The following is a 14749-nucleotide window of genomic DNA, read 5'->3' as shown; positions in this document are numbered from 1 at the left end:
TCTGTAAATAGTTGTTTATGCTTGTAAGGTGTTTCCGTAGTGTGAGTGTTGGTCGATAAGGCTATTTTTAGCATACCGGTTTGATCAGTCAGAGTAGCGGCTGTTTGTCAAGCGTGCGGCCACGTTTTCATGCTGTCCAGCAGGGGTCTTTTCTTGGCGAATTCCAGAAGTTAGTCTGGGTAATGGGTAGCCAGAGAGACAAACATTTTACTGTGTGGGCATAGGTTTTCTCCAGCCGTGCTGAGGGGATTTAAGAAGCTATCTGGGCCATATCAGGCAGTACTCTCAGCGTTTCAGTAGGTGCTCGGCGTGGGAATCAAAACACGTGAGACCGCATGTACATGGGTGTTCCACGTGGTGGACTTGGCAATTATTTTATGGGCCTAGTGTTGCCATTGGTTTGAAGTCGGCGTTATACCCAGTATCGTTGTTCAGTGAGAGACCTGCGAGTCCGGGACTGGAAGCGGAGGGGCTGTTCGCGCTGTATGGAGGCCTGGTTGTGCCAAGTGTGACGTGGCGTTAAATTGAATTGTGCTGAGTAGCCAAACTTTCATATTGAGTTTCAGTAAATTAACATTTTATCAAAAAGGAATTTGAGAAATTTGTACAAAACTTAATTTACTACTGTTTAACTTTTTCTATAGTTAGCGGAATTCGCTACTATATGAACCATTTATGTAATACATTTATTACCAGTTACAAAAGCGTTTTTCTATTATATGTCTACAAGATACTCATTTTATTTCTGAATGCGAACCATATACATTGTATTGAATCACAGTGGGGATACAAATGTGTTTTTAATTATATGTCAAACTCAAGGGGTGTGTGCATCTTGTTCAATAATAACTTTGAGTTTAAAATTCATGGTGTAAAAAGGGATTGTGAAGGTAATTTACTTGCACTTGAGATGACAATTGAAAAGAACAAAGTAAATCTTATTAATATATACGGGCCTAATACTGATAACCCTCAATTTTACGAAAATGTACGAAATATGTTTTTGGAATTTGACAATGAATATTTTATTATATGTGGTGACTTTTACCTCACATTAAACCCTTCACTGGATACTTATAACTATTGTGGAATTAATAATCCCAAAGCACGTGCTAAAGTTCTAGAAATCATGGACGATCTACAACTTTTAGATTACTACAGAGTGCTAAATCCAGATAAAAAAGCTTATACATGGCGGGAAAAAAATCCCTTAAAACAAAGTCGCCTTGACTACTTTCTTGTATCTGATAGTTTGTCAAATTTGGTTGAAAACTGTACCATAAAGCCAGGATATAGATCTGATCATTCTGTTATTCTTGAATTAAAATTTAATCCCTTTACAAGAGGGCGTGGCCTTTGGAAATTTAATAACAATTTATTAACAGACAAAAAATATGTTATGAAGGTCAAAGAAACTATTCAATCTGTTATTAGCCAATATTTGGATAACATAAATATAAATTTTCAGTGCAAAAACGGTATTGATGAAAGTTTATTTCTTGAGGTTTTAATGATGGAAATTAGGGGAATTACTATATCGCACTCAGCATTTAAGAAAAGAGAAAAAGACATCAAAGAAAAGAAACTTTTAGATGAAATTGAAATTTTAGAGTCTGACTCTCCTATTGATTTTAATATTCTAGATGAGAAGAGAACAGCTCTTGAAAACATTATGAAAGAAAAGCTACAAGGTCACATGATAAGGTCTCGTGCACGTTGGATAGAGGAAGGGGAAAAACCTTCGAAATACTTTTGTAATTTAGAATCCCGAAATTATTTAAATAAAACTATCAAAACAATTCAGTTGGATACTGGTACAATTTACAAACAGTCAGATATTTTAGAAGGTGTCAAGAAATATTATGAAGCCTTATATACTAATACTGGTTTTAACTTAATTAATGTCCAATCTAATTGAAATTAAATGTTGGATCCGCTTGCATACTCGCTACACAAACATCTAACAACATCCCGTAGAGGGTCACGTCAGAGGTCAAATTCGATTGACCAATGAAATCACCGATGGCAAAATCATTGAATGTTTGTTGAAGCCGATAAGTCTAGAGTGATACCGAATTTGACCTCTGACGTGACCCTCTATGGGATGTTTTTAGATGTTTGTGTAGCGAGTATGCAAGCGGATCCAACATCTAATTTTAATTAGATTGATTAATGTCGACCTGGAAAGCATCATCTCCGATTACAATTCTCCTAAGTTAGATATACATGCAACCAAAAAACTGGAGGATGATATTGAAGAAGCAGAGGTTCTGGGAAGTATTAAAAAATATGAAAAACAACAAATCCCCTGGTAGCGATGGTTATACAACTGAATTCTTTAAACAAAATTTGGAATGACATTAAATATTATGTTGTTAGAGCTATTAATTGTATATATCATAAGAGGGAACTTCCTATTTCGCAAAGACTAGGAATCATTCCATGCTTACTTAAAGGGGATAAACCAAGACAGTTTTTAAAAAACTGGCGACCAATTACACTTTTAAATGTATTATACAAAATTATATCTGGTTGTCTCAGCTTTAGAATTAAACAAGTTTTGGATTATATAATATCCGATACACATTCTGGTTTTTTAAAAGGCAGATATATAGGGGAGAATACTCGATTTATCTATGATATTATGTCATACACTGAAAGAAATAATATCCCAGGCCTTCTAGTTCTCATTGATTTTGAAAAGGCCTTTGACTCAATGTCATGGTCATTCATATATAAAGTTTTAAAGTATTTTGGTTTTGGGGAAAACTTTATTCAATGGATAAAGATCTTAAACACAAATTTCAGAGCCTCAGTTTTACAGAGTGGCTTTTTATCTGAACAGTTTGAGGGGATATAGGCAGGGGGATCCCATTGCACCTTATTTATTCATCCAATGTGCAGAAAATCTTGCAATATTGATTAAACAAAACAAAAGTATAAGAGACATAAGTATAGAAAACACAGAACACAAAATATCGCAATATGCAGATGATTCTTCACTAGCCCTTGACGGTTTACCTGAATCGCTTTTTGCAGCTCTAGATACGATATGATTTTTTTCCAGTTTTTCTGATCTAAGGATTAATTCTTCTAAAACAAAAATTGTTTGGATTGGGTCAAAGAAATTTTCAGATCAAGTTTTTCACCATACAAGATGGAAATTAGATTGGGGATCAACAACTTTTAATTTATTGGGTATTAATTTTTCAGTTGATCTTACAGAAATTGAAGATATAAATTTCGAATTCAAATACCAAAAATCGTTGCTCTTATTGAACAGTGGAATAGAAGGATTCTTACTCCCATTGGGCGGGCTACTGTCATTAAAACCTTGCTTATTCCAAAATTGAATTATTTGTTTATATCACTTCCTACTCCAAAGAAAGAAACAATTTCTTATTTATACAAAATTATTTTTGAATTCCTATGGAAATCTAGTGTAGATAAAGTTAAGAGGTCTGTGATAACACAGGACTATTTATCGGGTGGTATCAAGATGGTTGATATAAGCAACTTTATTACATCATTGAAATGCTCTTGGATTAAAAGGCTTACTAGGTCCAACTGTCAGAAACCATGGATGAATATTTTTTTTGCCATGTATGGAAATGATATTTTAAAGAAATTATATGACTTTGGAGATAGTTTTATTGTAGAACAATTACGTGTTAAAAGCAATGTTTTTTGGAAGGATGTTTTTAATGCTTGGTTTTTGTATTTGAAGACTAGTCAAAATCTTCCAAATATTAAAAATAATTTTCATAATATTCCAGTGTGGTACAATTCTAATATTAGAATTGCGGGGAAACCTGTGTTTTGTGAGAAAAGGGCATTAAAGTTGTTCAAGATTTTTTTGATACTGATTGTAACTTCCATACCGTAGAAAAATTTCAGTGTTTATACAATCTTCAAGAAGTATTTGTAATGAAATACAATAGCATTATTACTGCAATTTCAAAATATTTAAAATATCTGTCAATTGATAGACACTCAACCAAACAAAATGTTAATCCATGTATGCCTATATTTTTTGAACCAGTTTTATTGCATGAAAGATGTTCTAATATTATTTACAATATTTTAAATGCAAAAGAAGATATCCCAACTTCTATGGGCAAGTGGAAATCTGAACTATCTTCATATGGAGTAGATGATATTTCAGTGCAAGATGTGTTTAAAATTTGTTTCAAATCATCTAGCGATTCTTCTGTTCAGTGGCTACAGTTTAGAATTTTACATAGAATTCTTCCTGTTGGTTATTATTTGAAAAACATTAGTGTTAAAACAAATGATCTCTGTAGATTTTGTACAAGTAATATTGAAACAATAACACATATTTTTACTTCTTGTAATAAGACCCAAACATTGTGGAGTGAGTTAAGTCTTCATATATATAGAAAATTTTCAGAAAGAATTGGTTTTAATGTGTCAAATATAATATTTGGTGAAATTCCACTGTCTTTAAATAATAAAGCTATAAACTTCATAATTCTGTATGCTAAACAATACATATTTATCTGTTTAATGCAGAATAAAGAACCAAATCTTGTTGGATTACTATGTCACTTAAAGTTTAAATATCATGTAGAGAAATATGCTGCAATTCAAACATTTAAAATACATAACTTTGATAAAATATGGATGAAGTGGGAAAATGTTTTTGCAATTGATTAATTATTACTACATGTACTTGTCATTATTTTTAGTACATGTATTATTGTTACTATTATTACTTTCACTATTGTACAGCAAGTAACCTAAACCACAGGGAGATTGAAGCATGTATGCATGTATGAAAGGTATATTTGTGTAAGTGTCTGATGTATTGTATGTGACCAAAAAAATAAATAAATTATATAAATAAAAAAAAAAAGATTGTGTTTGAAAATTCATTCCTATTATGAATACACTTGAAAACTTTGATTAAAAAGCTCTGGTAAGACACTTTCTATGCATTTTGGATTTTACAATTTTGTGTGTGTATTCAGTTCGGCACGGATTTTTCATATTTATTGCTCAACTACCGTAAGTTAGTATTTAGTTATTGTTACAATTTTTCTATCAAATATTAATTGTTTGATTGTCTTTGTTAGGAAATTCTGCTGCTGTATTATCAAGGGTAATTCTGACCCATAATAGCTGCAAAAACACTAATATGCGACATGTATCGCCCGAGGGCGCTAGCAGTTTACCCATACGTCACATGGTAGACATTGAACTTAATTGGCGCCATGTTTTCCAATATATTTTATGTTTTCATTAAACATCACAGTTCAACTAAATCGGTTTTTGATATGTGTTTATCAAGTTTTTACATGAAAAAAATCCATTTCCTGTTGTAAGAATGCATATCTATTTCTATGTATATTGATACATTTGGATGAAAAGTGGTGACGAGTGCGAAACACGAGTATCCGCTTTTCGTCGAAATAAATCAAAAGACGCCGAAAGAAATATTCAACATGAGCTCGCAATAAGTGTCGACAAACATTTTCTGTGAACTCTTGATAACAAAGCTATACGTGATGTATGAAAGTCACAAATCCCCCACTGATATGGACTTTCTATCAAAGGGACTTCATTTCCGCCGTAAAATGGCTGAAATATTGCCAAAACGGCGTAAAACCCCAATCAATCGTAAGTGTGTGATGAAATTGTATTGAACTACAACCAAAATGTCCAGAATACCGTGTAAATCAATCTCAATAAAGTTGTGTGGCTCATCCCCGTGGGGATAGGTCCTCAGTACCACTTGCTTGTTGTACATATGTAAGAGGCGACTAAATGGGAGCGGTCCTTCGGATGAGACCTCAAAAACGAGGCACCGTGTCACAGCAGGTGTGGCACGATAGAGATCCCTCCTTCTTATTTGCAAAATTCTTTTTATTGTTGGTATTATGCTGCTCTGACGAACAGGAGTTAAAGCCATCAGCATACACCTTACTCTTAATCAATATGACCCATATTTAACATTACACTTTATTTTTCTCAACAATAAGTCAAATTCTTATTTGACACCAATCTCAATGATTGAGAGCCCAGGTTTTTTCTCTCTCAGTAAAATCCACCTAAAATAGAAAAAATATACAACGTGATCAAATATTTAAATGCACACGATACTTCGTGAATACAATTTATTATATTAACAATGAAAGGTGAGGATAACGAACAGTGATCAATCTCATAACTCCTATAAGCAATACAAATTAGAGAGTTGGGCAAACACGGATTAACGATAATTAAGACTTGATAGAACATGTCTTCCATTTTTGCAAATTACATACATGTAATGATAACAATATCAATTCAATAAGGAAATGATTAAAATCACGGAAATCGTGAGTGTTTCTAGTCTTTCTAAATACGTGACACCAGGTTTTTAATTCATTTAAGAGGGTGTCCATTATGATATCAGGCAGAGGTCGGCACATGCTATCTCTCAGATTTTCATGAAACTTTGTGCACAGGTTCCTACTGACCCCAATATGAAATTTGCCAAATAAAAAGTTTCTATCATGTTTAGTATGGGTTCGACATGGAAAAACAACTTTTGAGATAATTTTCGGTGCAAAAAGGTCACGAAATATTGGAAAAAAGTGCTATGTTTGAACAGCTCTAAAATGTCATATAACTAAGAAATAGAGAAAAGCAATATTTTATATGTTAGATATACACTATATGCAATAACTAAGAGGGTTTTTGTGTGTATATTCATCCAATGAATGAATTTATTAATTGTTAAAATTGCACATATTTCACAGCAATATATTTTACAAAATAATGATCAAAATTTAAGATCTCATAAAATCCAATACAATGTCTCAAAAGAAATAAATTATGTATAACCAGAAACTTGAAGAGGTGTATTTCAAGTTACAAAAATAAATTCAGTGGGAAAAGCAAGGTTTGATGGTGAAAAGTTGAACTGAAATCTCAAAATTTTCAATAAGTGCAAAAAGGTCAACTACTTAAATGAAGATTGTTGAACTACATAAATAGAAATAAATATGAAGTAGATATAACCAATCAATGATTAAATGATTAAAATTCATGAAAAATTACTAGAACATATGAACATTCAGTAATAAATTTCATGTCTTTGTATACATTCTATATAATAAAGGCAAAAAAATACCTATGTAATTCATTATATAAAATTTTACAATGTTGATTTTTAGAGGTAATTTCTGACACAGGATTTGAGATAATAGTCAATTAATTAACACACATATATGAAGTTAAAATTATCAGTAAATCAAATTTTAATCAATTGCCTATCATGAAGAATCTTAATTCATTCACTCACATTACAAACTTGACATTGGCAGATCCTGAAGGGGGGGGGGGGGTGTAGAACACACCCTCTCCTTTTCTCTGGGACATCTAGATAGTTATTTAGCATTAACCAGAAATTTTTTGACTCTTGTAAAGCATTTCCCATTGCATTCATGAAATAACATGCCATATTCCAATTTCTGCCTAGATCAGATTGGCAGACTTGCTTTAATGCATGTTTACTCTGATGTTGAAATATTATATATATTGACCACTTCCAGATACACAAAATGTTTGTTGAATTTTACCCAGTGACGGAAAATGTTCATAAAGTATCTTCAACTGATGCATAAAAGGTTACATGTAACTAGCAATCAATAATAAACATATTTACTTTATCAATTCATCGGATATGACCTAATGCAGATTTTAGATCATTTTTCTGGACCCCCCCCCCCCCCCTTCAAATCACTGGATCTGTCTGTTTAACAAATGACAATAAACAAATCATGTCTTAATGCCTGGTACTTAGTAGCATGGTTTGCAAAGAAAGAGCTAGTGCATATTTCTGACATTTGTTACAAACAAACTTTTCCCCTAGAAATTATGAAAATTGGCACTGAATTTATATTGATACATGTATATTACAATTGATACATTTCACAGTATGGAATCTTATTTTGCCACCACTCTCTTCTAATTTATGTCTAATGCCTTAGCAGTGTTTCTTTTGAATATTGGTTCACAAACAGGAATAAAATTTGTCACTTCAAAAATTGAAATATGCTGCAACCATAGAGTTAAAGTAGTGGTCATCATTTGATTATCTTTGTCAGCTGCAAAGTGTTTCTGTGAAATAACTGTCAACATATCTAGATTGAAGTGGAGCTATGAGTTCTGCAATTCCCCTTATAACTTCACAAGTCTTTTGTTTGTAGTAATTCTGTGTTCTCTCCAAAGCCTCTTCCTATCTTGGACTCAGCTGAGATCTAAATAACAGCAGTTGTGTAAATTAATGGAAATAAAATGATGAACATGTTTAAATAGCACTGTAAGCAATGCACTAAGAAAGTCAAGATCATATGTTTGATATAGTCACAAGGTCAAAGGTCATGATATAAAATAAATTCTGGTCATTAGGCATTTCATGTGAAACAAACTAACCCAATACCTTATCACTCAAGATATAACAGATCTGGTAATAATGAATGTTTTTCAAAAGTAGGTCAACATGGTCAAAGTCAGAAGTTCAAAAGTAAAGCTCTTCTCATTAGTAATCTATAATATGTGAAATATATATCAAAGCCCAATCCAAAGTGGCTGAGAAATTATATACCAATTTAAAGTTTTTGAAAATCATGCTATTTTAAAGACTAAGGTCAGGTACTAAATTAAAAGTCTGGTAATAAAGAATATACACATTTTGTATATCTTTATGTAAAATATCAATATAATAAAATATGGGTTAAACTTCAAAACCAAGGTCACAATATCAAACAGCATGGTATCAAATGAAAGTTCTTGCCATAAGATATCTAAATACTAAACATAAAAGGCTAGACTACTTTATATATAGTTCAGGAGAATTGCCTACTGTAGGTTATATTTTGTTAAAAGTAGGCCAAACACAAAAGTAAAAAAAAAATTGATATCAAAAGAAATGTCTTATTATAAGGAATGAAATTATGAAATATGAGAGCCTTATTACTAACATGAGCAAGTTCCAGACAGACATTGGTTCTGGAGAAGATGAAAATGGGAAAAAATTATTACCACAATGATGACAACAGAATCCAAATTTTTATGAGAAAAGCTCTCTTGAGTTTTCAGCTCAGGTGAGCTAAAAAAAAAACCAAAAAAAACTATATATTCATTGATTCAAAAATTAACCCACATTCTGATTTCAAAACATCACCTCTGACTTATATATATATATATATATACGAGCTAGTATTTGAAATTATCTAAACAAGAATTGTCTGAAGAGAGTTTAAAACATGTCGAGTGGGTTAAAATCTTTGATAACAGTCATGAATTAAAAATGCATGTATGTGTTGTGTGTGGCATGGTGACATCACATAAAACTTCAATATGAAGGGTCAAGGTCGTAAGGTAAAAATGTTACTATCATATAACATAAGGAACACACATTTCTGAAATATTCAACCCCCATCTCTAACCATTCTTATGTTATTGTCAAATTTAAAGTTTTTATATTCTACATGTATGTCTGTCAAGTGAGTTAAAACAAAAGGATTGTGACATCTTAACATTGGATGCCTTTGGTCAGGATTTGTCTCAAGAAATATACATGTCAAATGTGGAATTAAGCTCTTATCTGTAATAGTTCTAAACTTACATAATTTATGAATTATGACAATATGACAAGGTCAGATATACCATGTTCTGAATTTAAAATCTTTTGATTGAAATAAATAAATATACTCACTGATACAGTCTGATAATTGGCTTGCAGTAGGGGTGATTTGACTATAATTATTTTCCAAATCTGTAATGAAATGGGCGTCGTATCATTATCAAGCTTTGGTAATTGGTATATACATGTATATCACACTAATACACTTTAGTACCTGTGTGCATGCAAATAAATCATCAGATTTTGTGTCATGTTAAACCATCTGAATTTATAATCCATTCAGCTTAAATTTAGAGAAATTAATGATATACATCAACCTTTAAACATTTTTATAAACACTTATTGAACTTTTCACCACTTTCATCTTGTTTTGGTGTGATTCTATTGTTTCTTAATTCAAAGATTTGTGGATAAACATTGTGTTGTAGTACAGATTTTAAAAATCCCTACATTAACCCCCCCCCCCCCCCCCCCCAGATTGATTTAATGTTGTTGTTTTTTTTACTGTGGGGATTTATCATTTTAATCATTATTATTTTAAAAAGAATCATTTCATCAAATGAATTGTTTGCATTGACACATCATGAGAACTTGCATCAAAATTGTCTAGCAATCAAAGACAGTTTTCAAAGAAAAATAACAGAGAAAATTCGACATTTATACTTACCACTTCCAACGGGAACAAATATTTCCCTTGAAACATTGAAGTTTACTGCTCTGTCTGCTTTACACTTTCCTTTGTGTAGTAGATAACTACATTTGCTGGTGGTTGCCTTCAGTAAATCCCCAAAGAATCGCAATGACCTCGGCATACTAGTAAGCATCTGCACCGTGCACGATAGTTTAAACAGTTAAACTTTTACGTCGAATTCTAAGTACCCCGATCTGTACAGCAGGGGGTCAATCTCGGTTGATTACATACAGTTCCAACTTTAAAATATCTTGAATATCCACTTATGTCTTTTGAACAATTATTAAGGGTTGACAAGTCCCTAAAATAAGGACCACTCCTAGAAAAACTTCACGTTTCTATCACTTGTCAGCCATATCTGTTTACCCACGAAACTTTGATAAGGTCCGGGCTGAATATTTATTTTTCACCATCAAATTAAAAAAATAATTAATTCCACGTTTACACTTGATAAAAAAAATCGAGATAAGTGAAAAATGTTCTAAATAAATACTGTTTTCTTCGAAAATTACAATTTATACAAGTTTCGGATCATTTTACATTTTTTACGCCAAGGGAGGTAACTCAAATTACTGGCTTTTTGGCTACTTCTGTCAGTAAATGCTCAACAACAACATTGTTTCCCAGCAATTTTATTGTTTCATCTTAATTATTAAGGAATTTCCTTCAAATATTGTTTTTACTTTCTGGACAAATTTTATTGTATTGGGTATTATTTAACTTTACAAAATGATCATTTTCTATAGATTATATAGTGTCCTCGAATTTATGAAATAGGCCAAGTTTTGGCATCTAACAATGTTTTTTGTGAAATTCACTTTACATACGATAAAATTGGCGTATGATCTTAACTTTTATTGGGTATGAATAAAATTTTGGGGAATTGCATGTGCCAGCCGTATTATAGCTACTGCCTGATATCTCCGTGGACGGCCTCTTAAAAAGATACTCACGTCCTTTACAGCATATTCCTGAGCCACCCATTTGCAAAGGGTCTTCCATGATGCAGACACCCAACCTGCACTTCTTAAACGTATGACACGTACCCACTCTCACAGTGTTCGGGGGACATCGTTGCTGCGGCGGATAAAGAGCTGAAATTGGTATTTGTAATGTCTCATTGCTTTTATTATCTCAGATTTACACTCACTGAATTTTTCACTTATCGACTACAGGAGCTGCCGATCTACTTGTGGTTGTGTTAAAAAGTGCGCATGGGGAAATGAGACATTATTTTTTTATTGTTTTTTTTAGAATAATAATTATACATGTACATGTATAGAAGTTCTGAATAAAAGCTTTTAAAAACATATAATCATAACTATACGTCTAGATTACTGTAATCAATACGTTTCATTTTTATTTATTATCAAACAAACATTAATTTACGTTTTGATACGAAGTTATTACAATAAGTACTCCCCAGAATGGCAGTGTGAAAGGGGAAGATAACGAACAGTGATCAATCTCATAACTCCTACAAGCAATACAAAACAGAGAGTTGGGCAAACACGGACCCCTGGACACAGGTGGGATCAGGTGCCTAGGAGGAGAACGCATCCCCTGTCCGTCGGTGTAAAACATAGAAGCAACTCCTTGTGAATTAAAGCTGTATGGTCCGAATTACATTTTTTTCCATCTCGTAAAAACACTATTGAATCATCTCATGTATGTAGTTATGAGGCTGTATGGCATGTCATACATTATTTCACCTGTTTCAACCAAAATTATTCAATTCTAAATCGGTGTTTACAAACAACCGCGTCACTGCCATTTCAAGTGACAGTCACGTGACCAGTTCAAACTTTCAGATCATCGGTGGTTTTATCTGTGTAAACCTCTGCATTTTGTTACAACAGTACTGTGCCATAAGTTTAATAGAAATAAAATTATCAAATACCTCTTAGTAATTCGTTGTTTTATGCTCTTTCAGCCTTAAAACTAGACAGTTGCGTCTGAGTTGTTGGGATTCCCCTGACGCGCGTGGGCTATTTATAGACGTCTAACACTATATAATTTATGCGTTATCTGGAACACCTCGGGATTTTCACTGAATACACCGTGCTTTGGGTGAAAGGCCCGAGGTTTTCCGGATGATTTATATATGTACCACACTATATTTACTTTCTAAATAATATTCTCACTGTTTTCTTTTATATGCAGATGTTTTCAAGCATGTAATTAAGGGAAAGTTGATAACTTTGTAAAGTAATTAATCTGCTTTAAAGTAATTATGTACAAAAATAATACATGAACATCGGGTCATACAGCTTTAAATAAATAAATGGATAAAAATAAGTTAATTTGGGTTGAATCTGCTACAACTGCGAACGAATATTTATGTATATTTTGGTAACTCCGCGACGTACAAATCATTGTTACAGACATGCAGCAGGTGTGGCACGATAAAGAACCCTCTTTGCTCAAAAGGCCCCAATTTTGCAGCTCTTCAACGGCAATTGTGACGTCTCCACATGATGAAAAATTATCTCGAGAGACTTTAAACAGTATACAATTAATCGACCATATTTTAAGTTTTGCTGCAATTTTAATCGGACACATCCAATATAGAAACCTAAAACATGACATTTCATAAATTTACATAATTTAAAAAAAAAAAAATCTCTTAAGTGCTCGAACTTAAATGATAGTGTAATTACATGTAATGTGTTTTTAAGCGAGTATTCGTAATAAATTGTTTTTAAATGTTGTTCCCATTTTTAGATAAAATATTTCTAATCACAATATCCGTGTTTTTTCTTTTAAAATAGTTTAGAATCTTTAAGTTAGCGGATGTTTTAATTCTTTTAAATTTTATATCGCTTTCATATATTAGACAATGAATACATGTTTGTTGCAAACTAGTTCGATCCGGTTGACTGCGTGATCATTACCAAATATTATATTCTCTTTCTTTTTTGTTTCATCGGGTGATAACGGTAGTAATCATTGCAGATTTGTTTTTGTGCATTGCCCGCTTACATGGATTATTAATTTGTTTTTTGCAATGAATGCTACCATCATCACCCGATAAAACAATAAAGAAAGCATTTTATTGTTTAATAGAACCGGTTATGGTAGCTTAGTGTGGTTAAGGCGCTCACTGTTCAGCTGGGAGCGGATGTGCTGTTCGATCAACGAACACCGCGTCAAACATGGACGTTTGGAATGGTTACATGTAGCCACTGCCCTTCGCCAAGCGCCCGGCATTCGACGTTAAGTTCCTTACCAACGTGTAATGCATCGCATTAGCCGTTGTCGAAATAAAACAAAACACATCTCTCACAGCTGACGCATGTGTATATTGAGCGCCATTGATAAGTCATGTGGTACTTCATTCAAAGCTGGTGGAGTTTCTACACGAGTGAAAGATTCTCGAATGGGACATAATACAACACACAAACAAGGATCCAAACGTTTTTAAATATACGTTTTTCTAGACGTGTGCTAGATCAAAATTTTGATAATGTAATTGCAATTTAGTAATATTTTGTTTAGCAGTCTATAATTCCAATGAAAGGTGAATATAACGAACAGTGATCAATCTCATAACTCCTATAAGCAATACAAAAAAGAGAGTTGGGCAAATACAGACCCCTGGATATACCAGAGGTGGGGTTAGGTGTTTAGGAGAAGTAAGCATCCCCTGTCAACCGGTCACACTCGTCGTGAGCTCTATATATTGATCAAGTAAACGGATGTTATTACAATTGTTTTGATTGGGGAAAAATAAAGCTGAACAAGGGTTTACACCTCAATAAATCCGAAAACGCGATGTAATCATACGTGCCTGAAAACAAATAACGTAGTACGGGGAAACTATTCAGAGTTTTGGAATTGTTACAATGAATGAATCGGAATTATAAGAATCAAACATTATTTTTGAAGAATCTATCGACGTGTTAACGTATTATTCAGGATGTCCGGAGTTTACACATCGATGATTTTTTTTCAAAAAGAATGTTTAGTCCTACAAAATATTTTCATTTCATAATAACAAGAAAGCACGAAAATATCAATCATATTTTTTGTTAACTTTTAGTCGACTCGATTGATCTATGTAGAAGGAAAATAGTTGAAATATTTTAAAATCAGGTTGGTTTTGAACTGAATTTCAAAACTCAAATTCTGGTTGTGCTGGAGCTATGACTTCGGAATCGAAAATAACGACTTTGTAAATGAAACATTTTGTTATTAAGAATATGTTATCAAAGTCTTACCGTGAGATGTAAAAATCAGACAACTGGCACAGAGAAAAACAAAACAGAAAATGCTTCCCATGATATAGGGTTTCCACTTCTGTTACAGTGTACGTCTAGTGTAAACAGACCTCGCAGTTGGATTTCTATTGTCCATCACTATTTATATTAAAATTTCTTAGCGAACGTGATCTCATCCGAAAA

The 14749-nt window shown here is 32.7% G+C and overlaps 2 long non-coding RNA genes across 2 annotated transcripts; both read right to left on the bottom strand.

Moving 5' to 3' along the window:
* Nucleotides 1–5968: 5968 nt before the first annotated feature.
* Nucleotides 5969–14648, bottom strand: LOC125646707 (uncharacterized). Its single transcript, XR_007359803.1, has 3 exons — nucleotides 14567–14648; nucleotides 11300–11440; nucleotides 5969–6071 (listed from the first exon to the last, which is right to left on the bottom strand). It is a non-coding gene; the product is annotated as an uncharacterized LOC125646707 (long non-coding RNA).
* Nucleotides 6561–10547, bottom strand: LOC130046874 (uncharacterized). The gene is made up of 3 exons (XR_008795920.1): nucleotides 10323–10547; nucleotides 9728–9787; nucleotides 6561–8267 (listed from the first exon to the last, which is right to left on the bottom strand). It is a non-coding gene; the product is annotated as an uncharacterized LOC130046874 (long non-coding RNA).
* Nucleotides 14649–14749: the final 101 nt, after the last annotated feature.

Source organism: Ostrea edulis, chromosome 6 (assembly GCF_947568905.1).
Source record: "Ostrea edulis chromosome 6, xbOstEdul1.1, whole genome shotgun sequence".
In the NCBI taxonomy this organism is placed as follows: Eukaryota; Metazoa; Mollusca; class Bivalvia; order Ostreida; family Ostreidae; genus Ostrea; species Ostrea edulis.
Note: the sequence above shows the minus strand (reverse complement) of the source record. Positions and strands in the feature narration are given on the sequence as shown.